General features: G+C 42.4%; 1 non-coding gene across 1 annotated transcript; it reads left to right on the top strand.

Moving 5' to 3' along the window:
* Nucleotides 1-6,455: 6,455 nt before the first annotated feature.
* trnak-cuu (transfer RNA lysine (anticodon CUU)) lies at nt 6,456-6,527 on the top strand. The gene has a single exon. It is a non-coding gene; the product is annotated as a tRNA-Lys (tRNA).
* Nucleotides 6,528-12,740: the final 6,213 nt, after the last annotated feature.

Raw genomic sequence — 12,740 nt, 5'->3', positions numbered from 1 at the left:
TTGAATGACAGATCACTATTTGTGTGCACTTGCATTCCAGAGGCAATTCCTTATTCCAGCAATCCCTGTGGAGAGGACTGCTTTCAGAGAGGGCTGAATATTTCCATCCTGATGTGGAACCAACCCACGTAAGGAAGGCTTTAAAATGATGGGTGGGACCTGATTCCAGGATTCCTGCCCTTCATTCCAATCAGTGGCTATTTTAAAAGGCCTGGGATAATGCTGTGGGCCACGAAAACAGTTACAGTTTATTTACTAGTCACAAATAAGGCTTCCATTAACACTGCAATGAAGTTATTATGAAATTCCCCTAGTCTGCCACAGTCCGGCGCTTGTTCGGGTCCACGCACCGAACCAACACGTCTTTCAAAAAGTGGGAGAAAACCGGAGCACCTGGAAGAAATCCACACAGACATGGGGAGAACGTGCAAACTCCACACAGACGGTGACCTAAGCCGGGAATTGAACTGGGTCCCTAGTGCTGTAAAACAGCAGTGCTAACAACTGTGCGACCGTGCCTGCCCTGATGGCATCCCAACATTGCCAGTTCTGTTTCCCAGGTAAGTATTTCAAACCCAGCCCTATTTTCATCAGGCGTCGTGATCGTAGAATCATAGAAAGTGATTTACTTTCTATGATTTCTGTGCCAGTTGGCACCACTAGGTTGGCACTGCCAGATGGGTTCTGTCCAACTATGCCCCCAGTCACCTGGGGGGCTTCATTTTCGGAGGCCAGCGGTAATTCACACTGGGTTCCTGGCGAGCCCAGGGAGCAGGGAGAATCTGGCTTGAAATCAACTAAGCATATTTCGATAGTTATTTAAATATGCTAATCTGGGGGCAGGGTTTACACCCAGGCACAGTGGCTGGGAGAATCCCAATGAGGGTTCGTGCTGGCGTTCAATGTGCTAGGCCCTTCTTCTTTGATTCTTTGATCCTGCGTTTCTCTAACGCAAGATGCACCAGGCACATCATAGCTGCAAAATCATGGCCATGCACTTTGACAGGAAGAATAGCAAAGCAGTTATTGGAATGGAGAGAGACTGCAGAGCTTTACCAGACAGGGGAATGTACGAGTTCTTCTTTATGAAGCACAGTAAATTGGAATGCAGGTGCAGCAAGTGATTAGGATGGCAACATAGAATGATGGCACCTATTGCAAGGGAATTTTGTATAAATGTAGGGAGGTGTTGCTGCAGCTGTACAGGGCCTTTGAAAGACTGTATCTGGATGGGTTTGGTCTCCTTACATAAGAAAGGATATAACTGCAATAGAAACAGTTCAGAGACGGTTTGATTGATTGATTTCTAGGGTGAAGAGTTAATTCATGAGGAATCATTGAGTACATTGGGCTTAAACCCATCGGAAGTTTAGAAAAATGAGAGGTGATCTTATTGAAATACGGAAGATCTTAAGGAGCTTGGCAGGGTTGATGCTTTGAGGATGTTTGCCTTTGTTGGGGAGTCTAGAAGGAGACTTTGGGAGGAATTTTTCCGTCCCGTCCACCACGACAGTCGTAACGGGCTGGACATGAACCATGCAAAGGTCCATTGACCTTGGGCGAGACTTTCCAGCCTTGGGATGAACGTGGCCAGAAAATCCTGCCCTGGGTTTAAAAATTAGGGAGCTCTGATTATAGACTGGAATTTTACCATCCTGCCCACCACAGGAATCGGAGCAGGCAAAAGGCAGGCCATGGAAAGATCCATTGATGTTTGGTGGGATTTTACAGTTTTGAGATGAGTGCAAATCCCACTCATAGACTGAGATAAAGATAGACTGAGATAAAGTGAACGTTTTTCTCTCAGAGGATCATTAGTCTGTGGAATTCTCTTCCCCACACAGAAGCAGGGATTGGGTCAATGAATGTATTTATACCTGAGTTAGATAGACTCCTATCAACAAGGGAGTCAAATGTTAGGGACAATGGACAGGGAAGTCTCCACTACCAGGTCAGCCATGATCCATTTGAATGGAGGAGCAGGCGTAAGGGGCTGAATGGTGAATTCTGCTTCTAAATCTTGTGTTCATCTCTGTCTCAGTCCTGCTTCCAGAGGTGATGGCCCTGATTTCAGCTCTCTTTCTTATACCTCCATATCACCATGGAAATAGCCTGGGCAGGATCTGCCTGGCGGGAGGTGGGATCTCCACTGGGAAATGGTGGAATTCCCAATTCCCATCTCCAAGGTGAAAATCCTGCCCCAGGAATTTCATCACTGGAAATTGCAGTATCCTATGGCTTCCTGCAAGTGTGGTCTATGCTGGGACTTTGGATCATGGAACCACCCACCTCACCCTTTGTGAACTAGTGAAACAATGGCCCAATATTTATTTGGTTTGGTTTCTATGTGGAGAAGATAAGGAGGGATTACGCAACTGGATTTTTACCACAGTGGCAGGAAATGGATCTGTTTATAGTTCAGAAACTCATCTAAGAAAAACAGATTAAAGTTCAGATTTTATCATGGGTGAGCCCTAAATTGATATGGACACAGGTTTGCTGTCTACTTGGAAGCAATGGAGGTGGGAATGGAGGAGGAGCAGATGAAATGTCAGCTGGAGTCTGCTTTCTGGCTAGCCTTGCCCCTGCTCCTACTCTGCAACAGTGGGGTTGAGAGTCCAGCTGCTGATGCTGGTCTGTGTTGACCCTGTTCAAAGCCCAGGTGCTGAACTCCCACTATTCCTGCCACCTGGTCAGTGCCAGGACACTCCCTGGCCAACTATCCAGTCGTCCATTGTGCTGCTGACTTTCCTCTGAGGCCAGGGTAGCCATGATTGCTTCCTATCTTTGTATCTGCCTCCTTTCAGCAGGTCAGTTGTGGGTGAAATCTGCAGGTCTTGCTATGTTGTGGAAATGTAAGCATGTGCCTTTCTTTTTAAACAGGAGACTGTCCAGAAACCAGCCTAATTGACAAGTTTGCTCCTTGCAGAGTGGGGAATGTGCAGCGCAGGCTATAACCTAAGAGCAGCACATCGGCTTAATGGGCAGCACAGTGACACAAGTGGTTGGCACTGCTGCCTCACAGCTCCAGTGACTCAGCTTCAATTCTGGCCTTGGGTGACTGTTTGTCTCCCTATGTGGATTTCCTCCACATGCTCTTGTTTCCTCCCACACTCCTCCTTCTAGTGTCAGGGGAATTAGAAGGCTGAATATGGGGAGATTACGAGTAAGGATCTTGATTGAACCTGTGGCTGGGGCAAGCTCGATGGGCTGAATGAGCTCCTTCTGACTATGGGGATAGTATGATTCTATTCTCAGAGCACGCTGGAGAAGAAACCACAAGAGGAAGCAGGTACAGGATGGCTTCAGGAATGGGGCTGAGAGCAAGATGGCAGATCAGAAATTGATTGAGGACAGAATTGTGTGGTTAGATGAATTGGTTGGTTGGTTAAGTGGGGTGGGGAATATCAATTGTAGAAGTGACTTATAGTCACGGGGAAGGAAGCAGGTTAGCTTGGTGGGCCTGGATGAAGTACTCTGGTCTAGAAGTAACAGTAGAAAGGCAGCAGTCCTTGCCACCATCTAGCTGTTGAAAACACAGCAGGCCCTGGTTAAATTTAAAATGGAGATAGACCCTGCGGCACGTGGCCTCAGGAAATTAATTACATTGACAAACACCTGAGAGTCATTGCCTGCCATGCCCACCACTCTTCAAACCCCTGAAGTGGGTGCAGGATTCGAGATGGGGTTTGGGTTTACATCCCACCCAACCCAAAGCTACCCATTTTTTGGAGTTAAAATTCCCCTTGATATTTCAAATAACATTGCTCCAAAAGTTTTATTTTTCAATAAAAGTTGAAGACAGGAAATATTTCATCTAAACATTACTCAATGGATAAAAGATTTGATATGTTTAAACACTCCATTACCATGTAAATATGCATGAAGCTGATGTGCTTTTGATAAGCAAGTCATCATGCAAATACTGCTTTTCAAGACCTAACAATAGATAAGTCCAAATGAGATCAAAGTGGCAATTTTAATTCATTTCTCTTTTAAGAAATTAAAGGGCTGATTTTCTGAAGTTTCCCACAGGTGGGGGCGGTGGGGCACAAGAGTTTTCAACTTGCCACTGAAAGCCCCATTAAGCTTTCAAAACACATTTTAATTAACTTAAATTGCCAATATTGTCTTTGATGTAGTTTCCCGATGTTTTCATGGGAAGTGTGTGAACATTATTCCCTGTGCTTACATGTTAGCCAAATGAAGTTAGAAACAAATTTTATGTTTTAGAAGTATCATAGAACCCCTAAGGAGAAGGAGGCCATTCAGCCCATCACGCCTATACCAACCACAATCCCACCCAGGCCCTACTCCCACAACCTTGCTTATTTGCCCTACTAAACTCCTGACACTAAGGGGCAATTTAGCATGGCCATTCCACTTAACCCACACATCTTTGGACTGTGGGAGGAAACCAGAACACCCAGAGGAAACCCACGCAGATATGGGGAGAATGTGCAGACTCTGCATAGACAGTGATCCAAGACAGGAATCGAACCTGGGTCCCTGGGTGAGGCAGCAGCTCGAACCACTGTGTCGCCATGCCACCTCAATAATGTCATCAAAATTGTTACAAAGAAACAAACAAAATCAGAAGAATCTGATATTTTCTCAGCAATCCAAGTGTTGTAGATGTTAAACTTTCTATGGTGAGTTTGAACTCGCAGGATACATTGGCAAGCAGATTTCCTGCCCGTTCCATGGCATTATGACAATCGTAACCATCGGTTACGTGGTGCCAGCTGGCTTGTAGGAATAGGCAGGAAGTGTGTGGAAAATCAGGCACTGTGGCCATCTGCTATGACTCACATAGTGTGGGAATGGATGCAGCAGGGTATTTCATGATAGAAGGTGTGTGGGCTAAGTTGATTAGCCATGGTAAATTCCTCCTTAATGCCAGGGGATTAGCAGAGCAATTAGATGTGATTATGGGGACAGGATCTGGGTGGGATTGTTGTCAGGACAGGTTCAATGGGCTGAATGGCCTCCTTCTGCACTGATTTTATGATTCTATGATAGGAAGTGAGTGGAAATCTGAGGTAGGGTAATCTCAGCTTTCCACGCAAAGAAAGTTTAGAGCACTCATGCAAGGAATAACCAGGATCCTCTAGCCCTATGAAGAAAACTAAAATAACTTCCTTTGTTTGTCCTGTTCTCTGTTTGTTCTTTTTACTCCATGAAGGAATGATTACCTATAGAATTTCTCCTACAATGAGTGAGAATTTATAGGATTATTCAGTCCAACCAGTCCATACTGGTGTTTATGCTCCACTCTATCCTCCCCCAGTTTCGGTTGTATAAATCTACCATCAATAGCATATATTGCCTTCTCCTTCTCCCTCAGATGATTTCCTTAAATACATCCATATTCTTCACTTCGATGTCTCCCTGTGATATCACATTTTTTGGGTAGAGAAATCTGTGTTGAATTGTCATTTGGGTTTCTTTGTGACAAGAGGCCATTAATATAAGATAGTTTATATTCTTTCCCAAAAAAGGAAACATCCACCCTGATTCCATCCTACCAAAAGCCTTCATAATTTCAAATATCTTACTCCTCAGCCCCTTTTTTTTTACGAGAGCAAAGACCAGGTAGTGGCCATAAAGGAAGCAACAGAACATCTTTCAGTAGCCTCTGTCAGTTGTGCTGCTTTCTTCTACATCATCCTCATAGCCAACAAAATGCCATTACAGAAACAACAGAGACAAAATCAAATGCTGAAGGTCTCAAAATGATGGATGCTGTCTTTTGGAAAGTCAAAAAGACACAGTAGAATGTGTGTTTCTCAGCATGTGTTCTTTTAACAGGATAAACCGAACAACACTTGAAATAGTCCAAATTTGCCAACATTTAACAATCTGTGCCTTAATAAGGAAAAATAGCTCCACTTTGGTTTGGGAATTCAGTTCCGGCCTAATGTTTTCTATGATGTGGAGATGCTGGCATTGGACTGGGTTGAGCACAGTAAGAAATCTCACAACACCAGGTTAAAGTACAACAGATTTATTTGGTATCATGAGCTTTTGGAGCACTGCTTCTTCATTACTCACCTGAGACTACTTAATGTTTTGTAGATACACACAAAATAAATTTCAATGGGTATGTTTCAGATAAGTGGCTTGTGTCTTTTCTCAATTAATGAGTCATCAAAAAGCAATTTGTTTTGCATTAGTGGCACTGGTGTGTCTGTGTTAAGGTGACCAACGACTGTAACTGCCAGGAATCAAGCTGCAGAGCGTAAACTCTTGTCCAAAAAGAGTTACCCCTCAGGCACTGCTTCCTTGATTTAAGAAATTCTCACTGATGAGACGGTGTGGTCATGATTTGAAGAATTTAACATCATATTTGCAGAAAAGTAAAAAGGAGCTTGGTAAAAATCTTGACTTGGAATGGTGTGGAATTCATTCAATTTACATTGCAGAGACTTCCACAACATTGTGAATAGATTAATGCCCAGCTAGCTCAGTTGGTAGAGCATGGGACTCTTAATCCCAGGGATGTGGGTCATGCCCCATGTTGGGTGCTTAAATCTGAGGCGGCACGGTGGCACAGTGGTTAGCACTGCTGCTTCACAGCGCCAGGGACCTGGGTTTGATTCCTGTCTTGGGTCACTGTCTGTGTGGAGTTTGCACGTTCTCCCTGTGTCTGCGCCGGGTTTCCTCCCACAGTCTGAAAGACTAGCTGGTTAGGTGCATTGGCCAGAACAGGTGTTGGACTGTAGTGACTAGGGGAATTTCACAGTAACTTCATTGCAGTGTTAATGTAAGCCTTACTTGCGAGGAATAAATAAACTTTTACTTCACTTTAACTTTAAAATTTCAATTCACAGTTTTCAGCCTAAACATTTATTTCCATTGATTTTTGGGTGAGTTGTTATGATTCCAGCAGAGGAACTGTAAACCAAAATAACCAAATTTGCTGAAAAACCCACAAACGAAGAAATTACCAACAAGATTTCACTTGTTTATAGTTTTCACTTTAACATAGATCAGAATGCATGTAAATTAACCTAAATGAACAGGCAAATTACGGTTAGTGCAATGGAAAAGCAGATACAACAGAGATTTTCCCAAAAGATTACAAGCATTCTTATCATTTTCGGTACAAATATAGCACCATGTGTACTCTCACACTCAGCCTCTGGAATGTCGTCAGTTGATTGGTCCATTAGTTATTGTGATGGTAACTCAAAGCCATTTGTGTCCCCTGGAGACACTTGTCACCCGAACTACGCACTCCTTTAGAATCTTCTTACCTAGGTTTAATGACAATCTTAATGCACAGATTCCCGAGAGACTTCCTTTAGTAAACATTCAAGTTAGCTATGGCAAAACTGAATTGTTCAATTCACAATTTGTTCTCTCATTCTGTTGTCAGCTTTCTATGCTGTTCAACTGTATGACAAGCAAACAACTCTTTGTTAATGTGCCTTATCTCTTCTCACCTCTGCTTCCACTCTTTGTTCTTTACAGCAATAGTTTCTATGGGCAGAATTTCCTGGCCCATTGCCACTGTGTTTTCTGATAGCAGAAGCAGCTCGTTATTAGTTGGGACCTTCCAAGTCCAGGTTAGGTTGATTAATCATGCTAAATTGCCCCTTAGTGTCCCGGGATGTGAAATTAGAGGGATTAGCAGGGTCAATATGTGAGGTTCTGGATATAGAGCCTGGGTGGGGTTGTTGCCAGTGTAGACTCGATGGGCCAAAATACCTCCTTCTGCACTGTAGCGTTTCTATGATTCTATAAGTGCCACCGATACCTAAGGCATTTTGCCAAAGATTCCAGAGTTTGTGGATGCACTGGTAGTCATTTTCCAAAAACCCTTGGATTCTGCAATTGTGCCAAAGGATTGGAAAGCTGCCAATGTGGTACCAGTGGTGATCTGAAAAGATAGGCTGCAGTCCTCGAAGGTTTAGACAAATGAAGAGGTTTAATGAAAGGATGTTACCACTACAGTCTGCTAAGGTAGACTGCCTGCCTGCCCATATAAACAGCCAATCATGGCATCAGCTACGTCACGCAATCGGTCTCTTAAAGTGCCCCTGTTCCACTGCAAAACTGCTAGTGATGAAACGGTAGAAATAACATGAATACACAACACTTTTTCTCCCCTTTAAATCAAAGATTCCAACACCAATAACAATATAATGTTAACAATCAAAATTAGCAATATGAACAATTAATAATCAACAACAATCAATAGGTCAGATGTTCTGGAAGCCGCCATTCTCTGTGCGCTTGTTGCTGAGCCTCAGGCAGCTTTTTTTTAGTGTTTACTGCAATTTCTAGTGCCTTTGGCTTGACTTGGATGTCGTCTGTGGTTATCCGAGCCAGAGTCAACATAGTGTTCTGACGTTGACTTGGTGTTGAAGTGAGGTACTGTCTTCTCCATTTGGCTGGGGTAGTGTCAGGTCTTCTCTTGAAACATCTTGATATAGATTGTTTGCCAGTTCTGTCTATGAGAGATTGGTTCTTGATGCCAAAAGTTGATCGACATGTCTTCTCTGTATTACATTGTCTGATGTGTAGGAAACTAGTCCTGTCTGTGCTAAGGTGATGGCGGGTATGCACTTTTCACTTGTGGTATAGTTCCTTTCTGGAACATCTTTACTCTGATAAAAAACATGACATTTTGCCTTGTTCTCTCATTGTCAAACCTGACCTTGCTGTTTTTTTCTCAACAATTTCTCTTGTTTTGAGTAGTTTCAGCCAATCAGATGCCGTGCAGTGTTGATATTAAACCATGAGCAACACCGGAGAAACTTGGGTTGTTGAGTGTGCAATATTTCTGTACGTCAGCAGGAATTGGTTCAATCATTTAGACTATGAACCTTGCTTTCTAGTTCCCTTCAAATAACGTTTCATCATCTGTACAAAGCATTCTGCTGGCCCATTTGTTCCAGGATGATAAGGAGTGGATTGGATGTGTTGAATCCCATTCTCATTTAAATAGTTTGTGAATTGTTGCTAAATGAATTGCAGCACATTATAGCTCATGAATTGTTCAGGGTAACTGAATTGGCTGAAGATTTCACCCAGTCTCACAGCTGTTCTCTCTGAGGACATTCTCTTCATAATGATGACTTCAGGCTAATTTTGAGTATGTGTCGAATATGAAGCATATGGGCTTCGAACGGTCTGGCATAATCTATATACTTTTACCCATGCCACTTTTGGCCATTCCCATGGGTACAGTGGGGCTAATGGCGGCAGGTTCTGTACTTTTGCAGAAGACAAACATATTCCTGCCTTCTCCTCGATTTCAGCACCAAGCCGTAGCCACCAAAAATAGCTTCTGACTATCTCTTTCATCCTTATGATGCCACGGTGGCCTTCCCGTGATTGATTTGATGCACATTTCCTTAATAATGGTGGAATGATGACTCTCATTCCCCAGAGGAAATAATCTGCCTGTGTGGACCGTTTGAGTCTTCGGGTGGAATGTGGCTTTAACTCAGGCTTTGCTTTCGAGATCTTGTTATGAAGCATCATGTCCATGATTTCTGACGGTACTGGATCATTTCTGGTATGCGTCTTAACATGTCCTGCAGTTATAGGAGTGTTAGCTACTTACTGAAAGTAGAAAATGTTTCCACATAAACTGTTTATTGACAAATTGTTAGGAAAGGGGATCAGGAGAGTCCATCAGCAGTGACATGCAGGTTTGACTGATGATACTTTATCGTGTGAGCTTACAACAGTAATTCCCATCTCTGCATCCTGCTTGCTGCCATTATCATTGTCAGAGGATGATTGTCCTTCAATAAAGTAAACTACCTTCCACAGAAATTGATTAAACCATTTTAGGTCAAAAATGATTGCCAGGGCTTCTTTCCCTATCTGAATATAATTGATTTCTGCTTTCCTCAAGGACCTTCATGCAAAAGCTAATGGCTTCTCTTCATCTGTGAGCATTATATGGAAAACCATCACACCAGCCTTGTAACATGATGCCAGTTGCAAGGGTAACTTCAGATCAAAGTGCATCAGGACTTTAGACTTCAGCAGTGCCTCCTTAACTTGTGTGATTGCTTTCTCACAGATCTATCCACTTCCAATTTCTGTTTTGACAATTAAGTTGTTTAGGGTTTAAGAATAGTAGCCAGATGTGGGAGAAACATTTTATAGTAATTTACTAAACCCAAAAAAGATGATTGACATTTTGAGGTGGAGGTACCTCAGTAATAGCTTATGGTCCTTGTTTCCCATGGTTGGAAAAATATTAAAAGAGAAACTTAGGCACTGAAGATTATGATGATGCCGACAACTTAATTTGCATGCTTGGTTGAGAGCCAGAATTCCATTAATTTGCTGATACAGCTGCACACACGCCTATTATTGTTGGATTATCTCAAGAGACCTTAGTTTTCTTACTCTAGAACAGATTTTGCTGGAAACAATGGTCTTTCTTTCAAAACTCTTCTTCACATAACTGACTAAATAAATGATTACAGAACATTAGGAGATAGCTACAGCTCCTCTCTTAGTTGTTTTATTAATTGTTTTCTCTTAGTCAATGACATTAAGATGACATGTCACATTATGCACATACTCAGTAACTATTCATAGTTTAGAGTTAACCCTTTACATCTACCCCATATCTTAATTCCTCCATTATTATCTTGGCATCTTCCTGGACCTCCTGCTAAGTCTCTACTTTTAGTGGGACAGTCTTCTTTGTGCTTTCACCAATCTCCTTGAGCACTTACAACACTCCCTTTGAGGATCAGTTTTCTCTGAACTAATTTCCCTGAGGGTAGTCACTCCCTGTTTCCCTCATTAGTGGTTCTGTTCTCCTGAGGATCAGGACAAGCAACCCACCTGCTAACGGTTTCCTATTCATTGCAATCAAAATACTCTTGTTTCTTTGAGTGATATCCATTTCACTTTGGACCAGAGATGGTCTCAATTGTGGTAACTTCTTGATGATGGTACCTTCTTGCTGAATGTCTCATCCTTGTCGAGAATGCAAAGTCATGAAGTCTGGGTCACTAATTGAAAGTATGAGCTTGATCTACTCTGTAACTTTCTTCTCTTTGTCACAACTATGGTATTCCACTGAGATATTTAGCATCAGTATGTGGAGAAGGAAAGGAAGTTGTGTTCTTAGCCTGCAGTCCATTGAAAGCATGCAAAACCATTGTAGGATTTTGATAATTCTACTTAATTTTAGGCTTTGTTGTTGGACTGTAAGCTCTATGAATTTTATCTTTAACTACATTTAAAATTAAATTGTTTACTTTGAATATTTGTTCGTGAGAGAGTGGGCAGTCAAGACAGTTGGGATTCTTTACTGAAGGCTGTTGTTTATTAGAAGCTACACTTAATTATTTTATGCCCTGAGTCTTAAGTTTGAGCAGCTGCATCTTTCTTAATTGCTCACATTACAATTAAGAGCTCTTTTTTAAATCAACTTTGAAGGACTACTGAAATGTAGGTTGAACTTTGGATAATTTTATCTTTAAGCAGTGAGGTGACTATCTCTAGCCAGTGGTGGAGGTGAATTTGGACCAATTCCAAATAAGGGGGGAGCAACAATGAGACGTGGAGATAAGAGTTGGAAAATCACTATCTTTGTTGACACAGTGTTACCGTGGCCTCTGGGCTATGTCTCTTCTGGACACAGTTCAGTGTCACTTTGAAGACAGAAAGAAAGAAAGACATTGAGTTGAATTTTCCTGTCCCGCCAGTCATGGGAATCACAGCGGGCGGGACAGAAAATTTGATGAACCTTGCAAAGACCTGTTGACCTCAGGCAGGGATTTCCGTCCTAGGGGTGAGCGTGGCTGGAAAACTCCACTCATTGTCTGTGTTGACAATGCTCAAGGGCCATTAGGAATTTGATGGATGAGGGGTTTCCATGTTATCGTCACTTCTTTCCTTCATAAATTCTGCTTGATTTGTACATGCTAGTTATTTGTTCCCTGTTAAGCCAAGCACAACTGAGGACTCTAGAAAAACATAGAAATATTGATTAGAAGGGATTTACATCTCAAAACCCTATGATTTTATGCAAAGGTGTGGAGCTATATCTGAGTAGGGCTAGCTCATTGTCTTTGCTTTGAAAGAAACAGAAGATAGGAGGGGGAGGAGGCCATTTGGCCTTTCAAGCCTGCTCTGCCATTCATTAAGATAATGGCTGATCATCCAACTCAATAATCTAATCCTGCTTTTTCTCCATAATCATTTGCCCCAAGTACTAAATCCAGCCATCTCTTGAATGCATTCAGCATTTTGGCATCAATTACTTTCTGTGGTAATGAATTCCACAGGTTCACCACTCTTTGGGTGAAGAAAGTTTCCTCATCTTCCTCGTAAATGGTCTACCCTGAATCCTCAGACTGTGATCCCTGGTTCTGGACTCCCCCACCATTGGGAACATCCTCTCTGCATTTATCCTGTCTAGACCTATTAGAAATTTATAAGCCTCTATTAGATCCCCCCTCATTCATCTGAACTCCAGTGAAAACAATTCTAACCTAGTCAATCTCTCCTGATACATACATCCCATCATCCCTGGAATCAGCCTGGTAAACCTTTGCTGAACTCCCTCAAGAGCAAGAACATCCTTCTTCAGAAAAGGAGACAAAAACTACACACAATACTCTAGATGTGGCCTCACTAAGGCCCTGTATAATTGCAACAACATATCCCTGCTCCTGTACTCGAAGCCTCTTGCAATGAATCATAGAAATCATAGAAACCCTACAGTACAGAAAGATGCCATTCAGCCCATC

The sequence above is a fragment of the Carcharhinus amblyrhynchos genome, chromosome 11 (assembly GCF_965287045.1).
Source record: "Carcharhinus amblyrhynchos chromosome 11, sCarAmb.v2.hapA, whole genome shotgun sequence".
Taxonomy (NCBI): Eukaryota; Metazoa; Chordata; class Chondrichthyes; order Carcharhiniformes; family Carcharhinidae; genus Carcharhinus; species Carcharhinus amblyrhynchos.
This window is presented reverse-complemented; position numbering and strand designations above follow the sequence as displayed.